Raw genomic sequence first — 20,321 nt, 5'->3', positions numbered from 1 at the left:
CACACTGCTAGAAGGCCAAATATTTTTTCAGAGCTAGATGCAGAAAAAAATTATATTCAGTTTGCAACCTGATGGAGGTCAGTATAGATGGACTAATAGAGAAAGTCCCACACACTGCTAGAAGGCCAAATATTTTTTCAGAGCTAGATGCAGAAAAAAATTATATTCAGTTTGCAACCTGATGGAGGTCAGTATAGATGGACTAAAAGAGAAAGTCCCACACACTGCTAGAAGGAAAAATATTTTTTCAGAGCTAGATGCAGAAAAAAATTATATTCAGTTTGCAACCTGATGGAGGTCTGTATAGATGGATTAATAGAACAAGTCCCACACACAGCTAGAAGCCCAATATTTTTTCAGAGGTAGATGCAGAAAAAAATATATTCAGTTTGCAACCTGATGGAGGTTAGTATTAGATGGACTAATACAACAAGTCCCACACACAGCTAGAAGCCCAATATTTTTTCAGAGCTAGATGCAGAAAAAAATTATATTCAATTTGCAACTTGATGGAGGTCAATATAGATGGAGTAATAGAACAAGTCCCACACACAGCTAGAAGCCCAAATATTTTTTCAGAGCTAGATGCAGATAAAATTATTTTTAATTTGCAACCTGATGGAGGTCAGTTTAGATGGACTAATAGAGAAAGTCCCACACACTGCTAGAAGGCCAAATATTTTTTCAGAGCTAGATGCAGAAAAAAATTATATTCAGTTTGCAACCTGATGGAGGTCTGTATAGATGGATTAATAGAACAAGTCCCACACACAGCTAGAAGCCCAATATTTTTTCAGAGGTAGATGCAGAAAAAAATATATTCAGTTTGCAACCTGATGGAGGTCAGTATAGATGGACTAATACAACAAGTCCCACACACAGCTAGAAGCCCAATATTTTTTCAGAGCTAGATGCAGAAAAAAATTATATTCAATTTGCAACTTGATGGAGGTCAATATAGATGGAGTAATAGAACAAGTCCCACACACAGCTAGAAGCCCAAATATTTTTTCAGAGCTAGATGCAGATAAAATTATTTTTAATTTGCAACCTGATGGAGGTCAGTTTAGATGGACTAATAGAGAAAGTCCCACACACTGCTAGAAGGCCAAATATTTTTTCAGAGCTAGATGCAGAAAAAAATTATATTCAGTTTGCAACCTGATGGAGGTCTGTATAGATGGATTAATAGAACAAGTCCCACACACAGCTAGAAGCCCAATATTTTTTCAGAGGTAGATGCAGAAAAAAATATATTCAGTTTGCAACCTGATGGAGGTCAGTATAGATGGACTAATACAACAAGTCCCACACACAGCTAGAAGCCCAATATTTTTTCAGAGCTAGATGCAGAAAAAAATTATATTCAATTTGCAACTTGATGGAGGTCAATATAGATGGAGTAATAGAACAAGTCCCACACACAGCTAGAAGCCCAAATATTTTTTCAGAGCTAGATGCAGATAAAATTATTTTTAATTTGCAACCTGATGGAGGTCAGTTTAGATGGACTAATAGAGAAAGTCCCACACACTGCTAGAAGGCCAAATATTTTTTCAGAGCTAGATGCAGAAAAAAATTATATTCAGTTTGCAACCTGATGGAGGTCTGTATAGATGGATTAATAGAACAAGTCCCACACACAGCTAGAAGCCCAATATTTTTTCAGAGGTAGATGCAGAAAAAAATATATTCAGTTTGCAACCTGATGGAGGTCAGTATAGATGGACTAATACAACAAGTCCCACACACAGCTAGAAGCCCAATATTTTTTCAGAGCTAGATGCAGAAAAAAATTATAATCAATTTGCAACCTGATGGAGGTCAGTATAGATGGAGTAATAGAACAAGTCCCACACACAGCTAGAAGCCCAAATATTTTTTCAGACCTAGATGCAGATAAAAATTATTTTTAATTTGCAACCTGATGGAGGTCAGTATAGATGGACTAATAGAGAAAGTCCCACACACTGCTAGAAGGCCAAATATTTTTTCAGAGCTAGATGCAGAAAAAAATTATATTCAGTTTGCAACCTGATGGAGGTCAGTATAGATGGACTAATAGAGAAAGTCCCACACACTGCTAGAAGGCCAAATATTTTTTCAGAGCTAGATGCAGAAAAAAATTATATTCAGTTTGCAACCTGATGGAGGTCAGTATAGATGGACTAATAGAGAAAGTCCCACACACTGCTAGAAGGCCAAATATTTTTTCAGAGCTATATGCAGAAAAAAATTATATTCAGTTTGCAACCTGATGGAGGTCTGTATAGATGGATTAATAGAACAAGTCCCACACACAGCTAGAAGCCCAATATTTTTTCAGAGGTAGATGCAGAAAAAAATATATTCAGTTTGCAACCTTATGGAGGTCAGTATAGATGGACTAATACAACAAGTCCCACACACAGCTAGAAGCCCAATATTTTTTCAGAGCTAGATGCAGAAAAAAATTATATTCAATTTGCAACCTGATGGAGGTCAGTATAGATGGAGTAATAGAACAAGTCCCACACACAGCTAGAAGCCCAAATATTTTTTCAGAGCTAGATGCAGATAAAATTTTTTTTAATTTGCAACCTGATGGAGGTCAGTATAGATGTACTAATAGAGAAAGTCCCACACAATGCTAGAAGGCCAAATATTTTTTCAGAGCTAGATGCAGAAAAAAATATATTCAGTTTGCAACCTGATGGAGGTCAGTATAGATGGACTAATAGAGAAAGTCCCACACACTGCTAGAAGGCCAAATATTTTTTCAGAGCTAGATGCAGAAAAAAATTATATTCAGTTTGCAACCTGATGGAGGTCTGTATAGATGGATTAATAGAACAAGTCCCACACACAGCTAGAAGCCCAATATTTTTTCAGAGGTAGATGCAGAAAAAAATATATTCAGTTTGCAACCTGATGGAGGTCAGTATAGATGGACTAATACAACAAGTCCCACACACAGCTAGAAGCCCAATATTTTTTCAGAGCTAGATGCAGAAAAAAATTATATTCAATTTGCAACCTGATGGAGGTCAGTATAGATGGAGTAATAGAACAAGTCCCACACACAGCTAGAAGCCCAAATATTTTTTCAGAGCTAGATGCAGATAAAAATTATTTTTAATTTGCAACCTGATGGAGGTCAGTATAGATGGACTAATAGAGAAAGTCCCACACACTGCTAGAAGGCTAAATATTTTTTCAGAGCTATATGCAGAAAAAAATTATATTCAGTTTGCAACCTGATGGAGGTCTGTATAGATGGATTAATAGAACAAGTCCCACACACAGCTAGAAGCCCAATATTTTTTCAGAGGTAGATGCAGAAAAAAATATATTCAGTTTGCAACCTTATGGAGGTCAGTATAGATGGACTAATACAACAAGTCCCACACACAGCTAGAAGCCCAATATTTTTTCAGAGCTAGATGCAGAAAAAAATTATATTCAATTTGCAACCTGATGGAGGTCAGTATAGATGGAGTAATAGAACAAGTCCCACACACAGCTAGAAGCCCAAATATTTTTTCAGAGCTAGATGCAGATAAAAAATTTTTTAATTTGCAACCTGATGGAGGTCAGTATAGATGTACTAATAGAGAAAGTCCCACACAATGCTAGAAGGCCAAATATTTTTTCAGAGCTAGATGCAGAAAAAAATATATTCAGTTTGCAACCTGATGGAGGTCAGTATAGATGGACTAATAGAGAAAGTCCCACACACTGCTAGAAGGCCAAATATTTTTTCAGAGCTAGATGCAGAAAAAAATTATATTCAGTTTGCAACCTGATGGAGGTCTGTATAGATGGATTAATAGAACAAGTCCCACACACAGCTAGAAGCCCAATATTTTTTCAGAGGTAGATGCAGAAAAAAATATATTCAGTTTGCAACCTGATGGAGGTCAGTATAGATGGACTAATACAACAAGTCCCACACACAGCTAGAAGCCCAATATTTTTTCAGAGCTAGATGCAGAAAAAAATTATATTCAATTTGCAACCTGATGGAGGTCAGTATAGATGGAGTAATAGAACCAGTCCCACACACAGCTAGAAGCCCAAATAATTTTTCAGAGCTAGATGCAGATAAAAATTATTTTTAATTTGCAACCTGATGGAGGTCAGTATAGATGGACTAATAGAGAAAGTCCCACACACTGCTAGAAGGCCAAATATTTTTTCAGAGCTAGATGCAGAAAAAAATTATATTCAGTTTGCAACCTGATGGAGGTCTGTATAGATGGATTAATAGAACAAGTCCCACACACAGCTAGAAGCCCAATATTTTTTCAGAGGTAGATGCAGAAAAAAATATATTCAGTTTGCAACCTGATGGAGGTCAGTATAGATGGACTAATACAACAAGTCCCACACATTGCTAGAAGGCCTAATATTTTTTCAGAGCTAGATGCAGAAAAAAATTATATTCAGTTTGCAACCTGATGGAGGTCTGTATAGATGGATTAATAGAACAAGTCCCACACACAGCTAGAAGCCCAATATTTTTTCAGAGGTAGGTGCAGAAAAAAATATATTCAGTTTGCAACCTGATGGAGGTCAGTATAGATGGAATAATACAACAAGTCCCACACACAGCTAGAAGCCCAATATTTTTTCAGAGCTAGATGCAGAAAAAATTTATATTCAATTTGCAACCTGATGGAGGTCAGTATAGATGTAGTAATAGAACAAGTCCCACACACAGCTAGAAGCCCAAATAATTTTTCAGAGGTAGATGCAGAGAAAAATTATATTCAGTTTGCAACCTGATGGAGGTCTGTATAGATGGATTAATAGAACAAGTCCCACACACAGCTACAAGCCCAATATTTTTTTCAGAGGTAGATGCAGAAAAAAATATATTCAGTTTGCAACCTGATGGAGGTCAGTATAGATGGACTAATAGAGAAAGTCCCACACACTGCTAGAAGGCCAAATATTTTTTCAGAGCTAGATGCAGAAAAAAATTATATTCAATTTGCAACCTGATGAAGGTCAGTATAGATGGAGTAATAGAACAAGTCCCACACACAGCTAGAAGCCCAAATATTTTTTCAGAGCTAGATGCAGAGAAAAATTATATTCAGTTTGCAACCTGATGGAGGTCTGTATAGATGGATTAATAGAACAAGTCCCACACACAGCTACAAGCCCAATATTTTTTTCAGAGGTAGATGCAGAAAAAAATATATTCAGTTTGCAACCTGATGGAGGTCAGTATAGATGGACTAATAGAGAAAGTCCCACACACTGCTAGAAGGCCAAATATTTTTTCAGAGCTAGATGCAGAAAAAAATTATATTCAATTTGCAACCTGATGAAGGTCAGTATAGATGGAGTAATAGAACAAGTCCCACACACAGCTAGAAGCCCAAATATTTTTTCAGAGCTAGATGCAGATAAAAATTATTTTTAATTTGCAACCTGATGGAGGTCAGTATAGATGGACTAATGAAGAAAGTCCCACACACTGCTAGAAGGCCAAATATTTTTTCAGAGCTAGATGCAGAAAAAAATTATATTCAGTTTGCAACCTGATGGAGGTCTGTATAGATGGATTATTAGAACAAGTCCCACACACAGCTAGAAGCCCAATATTTTTTCAGAGGTAGGTGCAGAAAAAAATATATTCAGTTTGCAACCTGATGGAGGTCAGTATAGATGGACTAATACAACAAGTCCCACACACAGCTAGAAGCCCAATATTTTTTCAGAGCTAGATGCAGAAAAAAATTATATTCAATTTGCAACCTGATGGAGGTCAGTATAGATGGAGTAATAGAACAAGTCCCACACACAGCTAGAAGCCCAAATATTTTTTCAGAGGTTGATGCAGAAAAAAATTATATTCAGTTTGCAACCTGATGGAGGTCTGTATAGATGGATTAATAGAACAAGTCCCACACACAGCTACAAGCTCAATATTTTTTCAGAGGTAGATGCAGAAAAAAATATATTCAGTTTGCAACCTGATGGAGGTCAGTATAGATGGACTAATAGAGAAAGTCCCACACACTGCTAGAAGGCCAAATATTTTTTCAGAGCTAGATGCAGAAAAAAATTATATTCAGTTTGCAACCTGATGGAGGTCAGTATAGGTGGACTAATAGAGAAAGTCCCACACACTGCTAGAAGGCCAAATATTTTTTTCAGAGCTAGATGCAGAAAAAGATTATATTCAGTTTGCAACCTGATGGAGGTCAGTACACATGGACTAATAGAGAAAGTCCCACACACTGCTAGAAGGCCAAATATTTTTTCAGAGCTAGATGCAGAAAAAAATTATATTCAGTTTACAACCTGATGGAGGTCAGTATAGATGGACTAATAGAGAAAGTCCCACACACTGCTAGAAGGCCAAATATTTTTTCAGAGCTAGATGCAGACAAAAAAATATTTTGAATTTGCAACCTGATGGAGGTCAGTATAGGTGGACTAATAGAACAAGTCCCACACACTGCTAGAAGGCCAAATATTTTTTCAGAGCTAGATGCAGAAAAAAATTATATTCAGTTTGCAACCTGATGGAGGTCAGTATAGATGGACTAATAGAGAAAGTCCCACACACTGCTAGAAGGCCAAATATTTTTTCAGAGCTAGATGCAGAAAAAAATTATATTCAGTTTGCAACCTGATGGAGGTCAGTATAGATGGACTAAAAGAGAAAGTCCCACACACTGCTAGAAGGCCAAATATTTTTTCAGAGCTAGATGCAGAAAAAAATTATATTCAGTTTGCAACCTGATGGAGATCTGTATAGATGGATTAATAGAACAAATCCCACACACAGCTAGAAGCCCAATATTTTTTCAGAGGTAGATGCAGAAAAAAATATATTCAGTTTGCAACCTGATGGAGGTCAGTATAGATGGACTAATACAACAAGTCCCACACACAGCTAGAAGCCCAATATTTTTTCAGAGCTAGATGCAGAAAAAAATTATATTCAATTTGCAACTTGATGGAGGTCAATATAGATGGAGTAATAGAACAAGTCCCACACACAGCTAGAAGCCCAAATATTTTTTCAGAGCTAGATGCAGATAAAATTATTTTTAATTTGCAACCTGATGGAGGTCAGTTTAGATGGACTAATAGAGAAAGTCCCACACTCTGCTAGAAGGCCAAATATTTTTTCAGAGCTAGATGCAGAAAAAAATTATATTCAGTTTGCAACCTGATGGAGGTCTGTATAGATGGATTAATAGAACAAGTCCCACACACAGCTAGAAGCCCAATATTTTTTCAGAGGTAGATGCAGAAAAAAATATATTCAGTTTGCAACCTGATGGAGGTCAGTATAGATGGACTAATACAACAAGTCCCACACACAGCTAGAAGCCCAATATTTTTTCAGAGCTAGATGCAGAAAAAAATTATATTCAATTTGCAACTTGATGGAGGTCAATATAGATGGAGTAATAGAACAAGTCCCACACACAGCTAGAAGCCCAAATATTTTTTCAGAGCTAGATGCAGATAAAATTATTTTTAATTTGCAACCTGATGGAGGTCAGTTTAGATGGACTAATAGAGAAAGTCCCACACACTGCTAGAAGGCCAAATATTTTTTCAGAGCTAGATGCAGAAAAAAATTATATTCAGTTTGCAACCTGATGGAGGTCTGTATAGATGGATTAATAGAACAAGTCCCACACACAGCTAGAAGCCCAATATTTTTTCAGAGGTAGATGCAGAAAAAAATATATTCAGTTTGCAACCTGATGGAGGTCAGTATAGATGGACTAATACAACAAGTCCCACTCACAGCTAGAAGCCCAATATTTTTTCAGAGCTAGATGCAGAAAAAAATTATAATCAATTTGCAACCTGATGGAGGTCAGTATAGATGGAGTAATAGAACAAGTCCCACACACAGCTAGAAGCCCAAATATTTTTTCAGACCTAGATGCAGATAAAAATTATTTTTAATTTGCAACCTGATGGAGGTCAGTATAGATGGACTAATAGAGAAAGTCCCACACACTGCTAGAAGGCCAAATATTTTTTCAGAGCTAGATGCAGAAAAAAATTATATTCAGTTTGCAACCTGATGGAGGTCAGTATAGATGGACTAATAGAGAAAGTCCCACACACTGCTAGAAGGCCAAATATTTTTTCAGAGCTATATGCAGAAAAAAATTATATTCAGTTTGCAACCTGATGGAGGTCTGTATAGATGGATTAATAGAACAAGTCCCACACACAGCTAGAAGCCCAATATTTTTTCAGAGGTAGATGCAGAAAAAAATATATTCAGTTTGCAACCTTATGGAGGTCAGTATAGATGGACTAATACAACAAGTCCCACACACAGCTAGAAGCCCAATATTTTTTCAGAGCTAGATGCAGAAAAAAATTATATTCAATTTGCAACCTGATGGAGGTCAGTATAGATGGAGTAATAGAACAAGTCCCACACACAGCTAGAAGCCCAAATATTTTTTCAGAGCTAGATGCAGATAAAATTTTTTTTAATTTGCAACCTGATGGAGGTCAGTATAGATGTACTAATAGAGAAAGTCCCACACAATGCTAGAAGGCCAAATATTTTTTCAGAGCTAGATGCAGAAAAAAATATATTCAGTTTGCAACCTGATGGAGGTCAGTATAGATGGACTAATAGAGAAAGTCCCACACACTGCTAGAAGGCCAAATATTTTTTCAGAGCTAGATGCAGAAAAAAATTATATTCAGTTTGCAACCTGATGGAGGTCTGTATAGATGGATTAATAGAACAAGTCCCACACACAGCTAGAAGCCCAATATTTTTTCAGAGGTAGATGCAGAAAAATATATATTCAGTTTGCAACCTGATGGAGGTCAGTATAGATGGACTAATACAACAAGTCCCACACACAGCTAGAAGCCCAATATTTTTTCAGAGCTAGATGCAGAAAAAAATTATATTCAATTTGCAACCTGATGGAGGTCAGTATAGATGGAGTAATAGAACAAGTCCCACACACAGCTAGAAGCCCAAATATTTTTTCAGAGCTAGATGCAGATAAAAATTATTTTTAATTTGCAACCTGATGGAGGTCAGTATAGATGGACTAATAGAGAAAGTCCCACACACTGCTAGAAGGCCAAATATTTTTTCAGAGCTAGATGCAGAAAAAAATTATATTCAGTTTGCAACCTGATGGAGGTCTGTATAGATGGATTAATAGAACAAGTCCCACACACAGCTAGAAGCAAAATATTTTTTCAGAGGTAGATGCAGAAAAAAATATATTCAGTTTGCAACCTGATGGAGGTCAGTATAGATGGACTAATACAACAAGTCCCACACACTGCTAGAAGGCCTAATATTTTTTCAGAGCTAGATGCAGAAAAAAATTATATTCAGTTTGCAACCTGATGGAGGTCTGTATAGATGGATTAATAGAACAAGTCCCACACACAGCTAGAAGCCCAATATTTTTTCAGAGGTAGGTGCAGAAAAAAATATATTCAGTTTGCAACCTGATGGAGGTCAGTATAGATGGAATAATACAACAAGTCCCACACACAGCTAGAAGCCCAATATTTTTTCAGAGCTAGATGCAGAAAAAAATTATATTCAATTTGCAACCTGATGGAGGTCAGTATAGATGTAGTAATAGAACAAGTCCCACACACAGCTAGAAGCCCAAATAATTTTTCAGAGGTAGATGCAGAGAAAAATTATATTCAGTTTGCAACCTGATGGAGGTCTGTATAGATGGATTAATAGAACAAGTCCCACACACAGCTACAAGCCCAATATTTTTTTCAGAGGTAGATGCAGAGAAAAATATATTCAGTTTGCAACCTGATGGAGGTCAGTATAGATGGACTAATAGAGAAAGTCCCACACACTGCTAGAAGGCCAAATATTTTTTCAGAGCTAGATGCAGAAAAAAATTATATTCAATTTGCAACCTGATGAAGGTCAGTATAGATGGAGTAATAGAACAAGTCCCACACAAAGCTAGAAGCCCAAATATTTTTTCAGAGCTAGATGCAGAGAAAAATTATATTCAGTTTGCAACCTGATGGAGGTCTGTATAGATGGATTAATAGAACAAGTCCCACACACAGCTACAAGCCCAATATTTTTTTCAGAGGTAGATGCAGAAAAAAATATATTCAGTTTGCAACCTGATGGAGGTCTGTATAGATGGACTAATAGAGAAAGTCCCACACACTGCTAGAAGGCCAAATATTTTTTCAGAGCTAGATGCAGAAAAAAATTATATTCAATTTGCAACCTGATGAAGGTCAGTATAGATGGAGTAATAGAACAAGTCCCACACACAGCTAGAAGCCCAAATATTTTTTCAGAGCTAGATGCAGATAAAAATTATTTTTAATTTGCAACCTGATGGAGGTCAGTATAGATGGACTAATGAAGAAAGTCCCACACACTGCTAGAAGGCCAAATATTTTTTCAGAGCTAGATGCAGAAAAAAATTATATTCAGTTTGCAACCTGATGGAGGTCTGTATAGATGGATTAATAGAACAAGTCCCACACACAGCTAGAAGCCCAATATTTTTTCAGAGGTAGGTGCAGAAAAAAATATATTCAGTTTGCAACCTGATGGAGGTCAGTATAGATGGACTAATACAACAAGTCCCACACACAGCTAGAAGCCCAATATTTTTTCAGAGCTAGATGCAGAAAAAAATTATATTCAATTTGCAACCTGATGGAGGTCAGTATAGATGGAGTAATAGAACAAGTCCCACACACAGCTAGAAGCCCAAATATTTTTTCAGAGGTTGATGCAGAAAAAAATTATATTCAGTTTGCAACCTGATGGAGATCTGTATAGATGGATTAATAGAACAAGTCCCACACACAGCTACAAGCTCAATATTTTTTCAGAGGTAGATGCAGAAAAAAATATATTCAGTTTGCAACCTGATGGAGGTCAGTATAGATGGACTAATAGAGAAAGTCCCACACACTGCTAGAAGGCCAAATATTTTTTCAGAGCTAGATGCAGAAAAAAATTATATTCAATTTGCAACCTGATGAAGGTCAGTATAGATGGAGTAATAGAACAAGTCCCACACACAGCTAGAAGCCCAAATATTTTTTCAGAGCTAGATGCAGAGAAAAATTATATTCAGTTTGCAACCTGATGGAGGTCTGTATAGATGGATTAATAGAACAAGTCCCACACACAGCTACAAGCCCAATATTTTTTTCAGAGGTAGATGCAGAAAAAAATATATTCAGTTTGCAACCTGATGGAGGTCAGTATAGATGGACTAATAGAGAAAGTCCCACACACTGCTAGAAGGCCAAATATTTTTTCAGAGCTAGATGCAGAAAAAAATTATATTCAATTTGCAACCTGATGAAGGTCAGTATAGATGGAGTAATAGAACAAGTCCCACACACAGCTAGAAGCCCAAATATTTTTTCAGAGCTAGATGCAGATAAAAATTATTTTTAATTTGCAACCTGATGGAGGTCAGTATAGATGGACTAATGAAGAAAGTCCCACACACTGCTAGAAGGCCAAATATTTTTTCAGAGCTAGATGCAGAAAAAAATTATATTCAGTTTGCAACCTGATGGAGGTCTGTATAGATGGATTATTAGAACAAGTCCCACACACAGCTAGAAGCCCAATATTTTTTCAGAGGTAGGTGCAGAAAAAAATATATTCAGTTTGCAACCTGATGGAGGTCAGTATAGATGGACTAATACAACAAGTCCCACACACAGCTAGAAGCCCAATATTTTTTCAGAGCTAGATGCAGAAAAAAATTATATTCAATTTGCAACCTGATGGAGGTCAGTATAGATGGAGTAATAGAACAAGTCCCACACACAGCTAGAAGCCCAAATATTTTTTCAGAGGTTGATGCAGAAAAAAATTATATTCAGTTTGCAACCTGATGGAGGTCTGTATAGATGGATTAATAGAACAAGTCCCACACACAGCTACAAGCTCAATATTTTTTCAGAGGTAGATGCAGAAAAAAATATATTCAGTTTGCAACCTGATGGAGGTCAGTATAGATGGACTAATAGAGAAAGTCCCACACACTGCTAGAAGGCCAAATATTTTTTCAGAGCTAGATGCAGAAAAAAATTATATTCAGTTTGCAACCTGATGGAGGTCAGTATAGGTGGACTAATAGAGAAAGTCCCACACACTGCTAGAAGGCCAAATATTTTTTTCAGAGCTAGATGCAGAAAAAAATTATATTCAGTTTGCAACCTGATGGAGGTCAGTACACATGGACTAATAGAGAAAGTCCCACACACTGCTAGAAGGCCAAATATTTTTTCAGAGCTAGATGCAGAAAAAAATTATATTCAGTTTACAACCTGATGGAGGTCAGTATAGATGGACTAATAGAGAAAGTCCCACACACTGCTAGAAGGCCAAATATTTTTTCAGAGCTAGATGCAGACAAAAAAATATTTTGAATTTGCAACCTGATGGAGGTCAGTATAGGTGGACTAATAGAACAAGTCCCACACACTGCTAGAAGGCCAAATATTTTTTCAGAGCTAGATGCAGAAAAAAATTATATTCAGTTTGCAACCTGATGGAGGTCAGTATAGATGGACTAATAGAGAAAGTCCCACACACTGCTAGAAGGCCAAATATTTTTTCAGAGCTAGATGCAGAAAAAAATTATATTCAGTTTGCAACCTGATGGAGGTCAGTATAGATGGACTAAAAGAGAAAGTCCCACACACTGCTAGAAGGCCAAATATTTTTTCAGAGCTAGATGCAGAAAAAAATTATATTCAGTTTGCAACCTGATGGAGATCTGTATAGATGGATTAATAGAACAAATCCCACACACAGCTAGAAGCCCAATATTTTTTCAGAGGTAGATGCAGAAAAAAATATATTCAGTTTGCAACCTGATGGAGGTCAGTATAGATGGACTAATACAACAAGTCCCACACACAGCTAGAAGCCCAATATTTTTTCAGAGCTAGATGCAGAAAAAAATTATATTCAATTTGCAACTTGATGGAGGTCAATATAGATGGAGTAATAGAACAAGTCCCACACACAGCTAGAAGCCCAAATATTTTTTCAGAGCTAGATGCAGATAAAATTATTTTTAATTTGCAACCTGATGGAGGTCAGTTTAGATGGACTAATAGAGAAAGTCCCACACTCTGCTAGAAGGCCAAATATTTTTTCAGAGCTAGATGCAGAAAAAAATTATATTCAGTTTGCAACCTGATGGAGGTCTGTATAGATGGATTAATAGAACAAGTCCCACACACAGCTAGAAGCCCAATATTTTTTCAGAGGTAGATGCAGAAAAAAATATATTCAGTTTGCAACCTGATGGAGGTCAGTATAGATGGACTAATACAACAAGTCCCACACACAGCTAGAAGCCCAATATTTTTTCAGAGCTAGATGCAGAAAAAAATTATATTCAATTTGCAACTTGATGGAGGTCAATATAGATGGAGTAATAGAACAAGTCCCACACACAGCTAGAAGCCCAAATATTTTTTCAGAGCTAGATGCAGATAAAATTATTTTTAATTTGCAACCTGATGGAGGTCAGTTTAGATGGACTAATAGAGAAAGTCCCACACACTGCTAGAAGGCCAAATATTTTTTCAGAGCTAGATGCAGAAAAAAATTATATTCAGTTTGCAACCTGATGGAGGTCTGTATAGATGGATTAATAGAACAAGTCCCACACACAGCTAGAAGCCCAATATTTTTTCAGAGGTAGATGCAGAAAAAAATATATTCAGTTTGCAACCTGATGGAGGTCAGTATAGATGGACTAATACAACAAGTCCCACTCACAGCTAGAAGCCCAATATTTTTTCAGAGCTAGATGCAGAAAAAAATTATAATCAATTTGCAACCTGATGGAGGTCAGTATAGATGGAGTAATAGAACAAGTCCCACACACAGCTAGAAGCCCAAATATTTTTTCAGACCTAGATGCAGATAAAAATTATTTTTAATTTGCAACCTGATGGAGGTCAGTATAGATGGACTAATAGAGAAAGTCCCACACACTGCTAGAAGGCCAAATATTTTTTCAGAGCTAGATGCAGAAAAAAATTATATTCAGTTTGCAACCTGATGGAGGTCAGTATAGATGGACTAATAGAGAAAGTCCCACACACTGCTAGAAGGCCAAATATTTTTTCAGAGCTATATGCAGAAAAAAATTATATTCAGTTTGCAACCTGATGGAGGTCTGTATAGATGGATTAATAGAACAAGTCCCACACACAGCTAGAAGCCCAATATTTTTTCAGAGGTAGATGCAGAAAAAAATATATTCAGTTTGCAACCTTATGGAGGTCAGTATAGATGGACTAATACAACAAGTCCCACACACAGCTAGAAGCCCAATATTTTTTCAGAGCTAGATGCAGAAAAAAATTATATTCAATTTGCAACCTGATGGAGGTCAGTATAGATGGAGTAATAGAACAAGTCCCACACACAGCTAGAAGCCCAAATATTTTTTCAGAGCTAGATGCAGATAAAATTTTTTTTAATTTGCAACCTGATGGAGGTCAGTATAGATGTACTAATAGAGAAAGTCCCACACAATGCTAGAAGGCCAAATATTTTTTCAGAGCTAGATGCAGAAAAAAATATATTCAGTTTGCAACCTGATGGAGGTCAGTATAGATGGACTAATAGAGAAAGTCCCACACACTGCTAGAAGGCCAAATATTTTTTCAGAGCTAGATGCAGAAAAAAATTATATTCAGTTTGCAACCTGATGGAGGTCTGTATAGATGGATTAATAGAACAAGTCCCACACACAGCTAGAAGCCCAATATTTTTTCAGAGGTAGATGCAGAAAAATATATATTCAGTTTGCAACCTGATGGAGGTCAGTATAGATGGACTAATACAACAAGTCCCACACACAGCTAGAAGCCCAATATTTTTTCAGAGCTAGATGCAGAAAAAAATTATATTCAATTTGCAACCTGATGGAGGTCAGTATAGATGGAGTAATAGAACAAGTCCCACACACAGCTAGAAGCCCAAATATTTTTTCAGAGCTAGATGCAGATAAAAATTATTTTTAATTTGCAACCTGATGGAGGTCAGTATAGATGGACTAATAGAGAAAGTCCCACACACTGCTAGAAGGCCAAATATTTTTTCAGAGCTAGATGCAGAAAAAAATTATATTCAGTTTGCAACCTGATGGAGGTCTGTATAGATGGATTAATAGAACAAGTCCCACACACAGCTAGAAGCAAAATATTTTTTCAGAGGTAGATGCAGAAAAAAATATATTCAGTTTGCAACCTGATGGAGGTCAGTATAGATGGACTAATACAACAAGTCCCACACACTGCTAGAAGGCCTAATATTTTTTCAGAGCTAGATGCAGAAAAAAATTATATTCAGTTTGCAACCTGATGGAGGTCTGTATAGATGGATTAATAGAACAAGTCCCACACACAGCTAGAAGCCCAATATTTTTTCAGAGGTAGGTGCAGAAAAAAATATATTCAGTTTGCAACCTGATGGAGGTCAGTATAGATGGAATAATACAACAAGTCCCACACACAGCTAGAAGCCCAATATTTTTTCAGAGCTAGATGCAGAAAAAAATTATATTCAATTTGCAACCTGATGGAGGTCAGTATAGATGTAGTAATAGAACAAGTCCCACACACAGCTAGAAGCCCAAATAATTTTTCAGAGGTAGATGCAGAGAAAAATTATATTCAGTTTGCAACCTGATGGAGGTCTGTATAGATGGATTAATAGAACAAGTCCCACACACAGCTACAAGCCCAATATTTTTTTCAGAGGTAGATGCAGAGAAAAATATATTCAGTTTGCAACCTGATGGAGGTCAGTATAGATGGACTAATAGAGAAAGTCCCACACACTGCTAGAAGGCCAAATATTTTTTCAGAGCTAGATGCAGAAAAAAATTATATTCAATTTGCAACCTGATGAAGGTCAGTATAGATGGAGTAATAGAACAAGTCCCACACAAAGCTAGAAGCCCAAATATTTTTTCAGAGCTAGATGCAGAGAAAAATTATATTCAGTTTGCAACCTGATGGAGGTCTGTATAGATGGATTAATAGAACAAGTCCCACACACAGCTACAAGCCCAATATTTTTTTCAGAGGTAGATGCAGAAAAAAATATATTCAGTTTGCAACCTGATGGAGGTCTGTATAGATGGACTAATAGAGAAAGTCCCACACACTGCTAGAAGGCCAAATATTTTTTCAGAGCTAGATGCAGAAAAAAATTATATTCAATTTGCAACCTGATGAAGGTCAGTATAGATGGAGTAATAGAACAAGTCCCACACACAGCTAGAAGCCCAAATATTTTTTCAGAGCTAGATGCAGATAAAAATTATTTTTAATTTGCAACCTGATGGAGGTCAGTATAGATGGACTAATGAAGAAAGTCCCACACACTGCTAGAAGGCCAAATATTTTTTCAGAGCTAGATGCAGAAAAAAATTATATTCAGTTTGCAACCTGATGGAGGTCTGTATAGATGGATTAATAGAACAAGTCCCACACACAGCTAGAAGCCCAATATTTTTTCAGAGGTAGGTGCAGAAAAAAATATATTCAGTTTGCAACCTGATGGAGGTCAGTATAGATGGACTAATACAACAAGTCCCACACACAGCTAGAAGCCCAATATTTTTTCAGAGCTAGATGCAGAAAAAAATTATATTCAATTTGCAACCTGATGGAGGTCAGTATAGATGGAGTAATAGAACAAGTCCCACACACAGCTAGAAGCCCAAATATTTTTTCAGAGGTTGATGCAGAAAAAAATTATATTCAGTTTGCAACCTGATGGAGATCTGTATAGATGGATTAATAGAACAAGTCCCACACACAGCTACAAGCTCAATATTTTTTCAGAGGTAGATGCAGAAAAAAATATATTCAGTTTGCAACCTGATGGAGGTCAGTATAGATGGACTAATAGAGAAAGTCCCACACACTGCTAGAAGGCCAAATATTTTTTCAGAGCTAGATGCAGAAAAAAATTATATTCAATTTGCAACCTGATGGAGGTCAGTATAGATAGACTAATAGAATGATGCTATGCCCAAAAGATTTTACTTCACTAGGTGCAAAAAGGATTAGCTTTGCTAGATTCAGCCAAATGCTGTGAAAAAAAACTTGCACAGCACTGGCACAGACCTGCCTGGCAAAAACTGATAGGAACTGATGTAACCTAGTCCTGAAAAGGACTCCAATTACAATTAGTCTTTACTCCCACAACCTTCATTGTTCCTGCAGAGATCCATCCCCTGCCCCTCCCCCCACCCCGCTGTACACTCAAACTGCGTATTAACATTAATTTTCATCATTACTGAGAAAAAATCCAGTTATGATTTTGGTGCACGAACATAACCTCGAACAGCCGAATTTTTCTCAAATCGTTCGTGTTCGCCGAACGGCTCGAACACCGCCCAAAACAGCTCGAATTTGAGATTGGCGAACAGTTCGAGTAGAACAACGCTCATCTCTACTTGTAAACACTTTTTGTAGCCAGCCAAGAGTCTTCAATTCTTGTTTGAGGGATTTTCATCCATTCTTCCTTGGAAAATTCTTCCAGTTCTGTGAGGTTCATGGGTCGTCTTGCATGCACTGCTATTTTGAGTCCTAGCCACAGATTTTTAATGATGTTCAGATCAGAGGACTGTGAGGGCCATTGTAAGACCTTCTGCTTGCGCCTTTTGAGGAAGTCTATTGTGGATTTTGACATCTGTTTAGGATCATTATCCATTTTTAGAAACCATCCTCTTTTCAACTTCAGATTTTTTACAGATGGTGTTATGTTTGCATCAAGAATTTGTTGAAATTTCATTGAATCCATTCTTCCCTTTACCCATGAAATCTTCTCCATGACATTGGCTGCAGCACAACCCCAAATCATGATTGATCCACTTCCATGCTTAATGGTTGGCAAGAGGTTCTTTTCCTGAAATTCTGTGCCCTTTTTTCTCCACACATACCTTTTTATCATTTTGGCCAAAGAGTTCAATTTAACCTCACTGATTCACAGGACTTGTTTCAAAAATGCATCCGACTTGTTTAGATGTTCTTTTGCATACGTCTGATGCTGAATTTTATTGTGAGGACGCAGGAGAGGTTTTCTTCTGATGACTCTTCCATGAAGGCCATATTTGTGCAGGTGTCTCTGAACAGTAAAAAATGTACCACAACTCCAGAGTCTGCCAAATCTTTCTGAAGGTCTTTTGCAGTCAAGCAGGGGCTCTGCTTTGCCTCTCTAGCAATCCCATGAGCAGCTCTCAATGAAATTTTTCTTGGTCTTCTCAACCTTATCTTGACCTCTTCTGTTCCTGTTAACTGGCATTTCTTAATTGCATTTCGAACTGAGAAAAGGGCAACTTGAAAATGATTTTCTATTGTCTTATAGCCTTCTCCTGCTTTGTGAGCCGTCACCATTTTCATTTTCAGAGTTCTAGGCAGCTGCTTAGAAGAACCCATGGCTGCTGTTTTCCGGCAAAGGTTAGAGGAGGCTGGGTTTTTATAAAGCTGGGAAATAAAAGTCACCTGACTTTTCCTAACGATGACTGTGAACAAGCCATAACCCTAACAGGCTATTCTGAGTATCAGGCATACATTTTAAAGCCCTAGAAAACGTATTTAATGATTGTGCTTTGATACACTGGTATAAAATGTAAGAAACTATTGGAAATTGGATTTGGAAATTTTCTGATATAGTTCAGCAACATGTTTTGCATCCATTTAGGGTTCCAATCACCTATCCTTCATTATGGCAATTCATGTTAAAGGGAGTCTGTCACCCCCAAAATTGCAATTTAACTATTCACAGTTTAATAAAAGGGACTATCCCCCAATGAAAATCATATTTGTACTGTGTTTTAGAAAAAAAAAACATTTTATTACATATGTAAATAAAGGTGAAAGGCAAATGTTTTCCACATGCAATGCTGTTTTGGGGCTACTAAAATTTAAAAATCCCATTAAGATAATAAAATATTGAGATTCCTCTTCCTTCCCAGACTTCGTACTTTTAGAAAATATTTTTCTTCTATATAAAAAATATGTAAATAATGAAGATTATTTTCTATGATGGCTCCAAGATGGGGCAGTTATGGATTTATTACAGCTTTCTCTTTCTCCTTCACTGAGTGGGTAGCTGACTAATTGAGCTTTCCTTTTGAAAATTGTTTTCAGATTAGTTGTACATTTTGTGGAAATAAAAAAATAACCACAGAAAAATCAATTGGAAGAATAAGAAACATAAACACAGAGATAACTAAGAACTAGAGGAAGAATTTTGATTTCTCCTAGTAGACACTAGAAAATAGCAGCAGAGCCAAACACTGGGTGGTCTTCTTGAGCATGCCTAGCTCAGTTGCAATTGTGCTAGAGAGATCAAGCCTGTTGTTATGTCTTAGTGTTGAGCCACCCCCGTAGTGTTCAGGTTCGGTTCGGTTCGTCGAACACCGGGATGTTCGAGGAACTGTTCGTCGAACTGTTCGTCGAACACCTTAGAACACCGTCGAACACCGTTAAAACCAATGGCAGGCAAACAAAAACACATAGGAACACATAGAAAACACCTTCAAAGGTGTCCAAAAGCTCACAAACTGCTCAGAAGACGCTTTCTTTAAAAAAGCCGGCCGGCAATTCAGCAGCGGCATACACAGGTACCCGACAATTTAGACATGAAGGAATAGAGCATCACACATAGATTAGATAGATAGAAACATGTCAGTCACATATATATGAAGTACAGTGACAGTGTTGCTTACTGTACTTGTCATTTAGTGTAAAGGATTTATTAAAAAATATAATAGTGTTTTCGTGCACCGTCTCTTTAAAAAAGCTGGCCGGCAATTCAGCAGCGGTACCCGACAATTTATAACAGACAGAATAGAGCTTCACACATAGATTAGATAGATAGAAACATGTCAGTCACATATATATGAAGTACTGTGACAGTGTTGCTTACTGTACTTGTCATTTACTGCAAAGGATTTATTAAAAAAAATAATAGTGTTTTCATGCACCGTCTCTTTAAAAAAGCCGGCTGGCAATTCAGCATCTGTACCTGACAATTTAGAATAGAAGGAATAGAGAATCACACATAGATTAGATAGATAGAAACATGTCAGCCACATATATATGAAGTACAGTGACAGTGTTGCTTACTGTAATTGTCATTTAGTGTAAAGGATTTATCAAAAAAAATAATAGTGTTTTCATGCACCGTCTCTTTAAAAAAGCCGGCCGGCAATTCAGCATCTGTACCCGACAATTTTTAACAGACAGAATAGAGCTTCACACATAGATTAGATAGATAGAAACATGTC

Source organism: Phyllobates terribilis, unplaced genomic scaffold (genome assembly GCF_046119375.1).
Source record: "Phyllobates terribilis strain yellow unplaced genomic scaffold, ASM4611937v1 Scaffold_3__8_contigs__length_932513732, whole genome shotgun sequence".
Lineage (NCBI taxonomy): Eukaryota > Metazoa > Chordata > Amphibia > Anura > Dendrobatidae > Phyllobates > Phyllobates terribilis.
Note: the sequence above shows the minus strand (reverse complement) of the source record.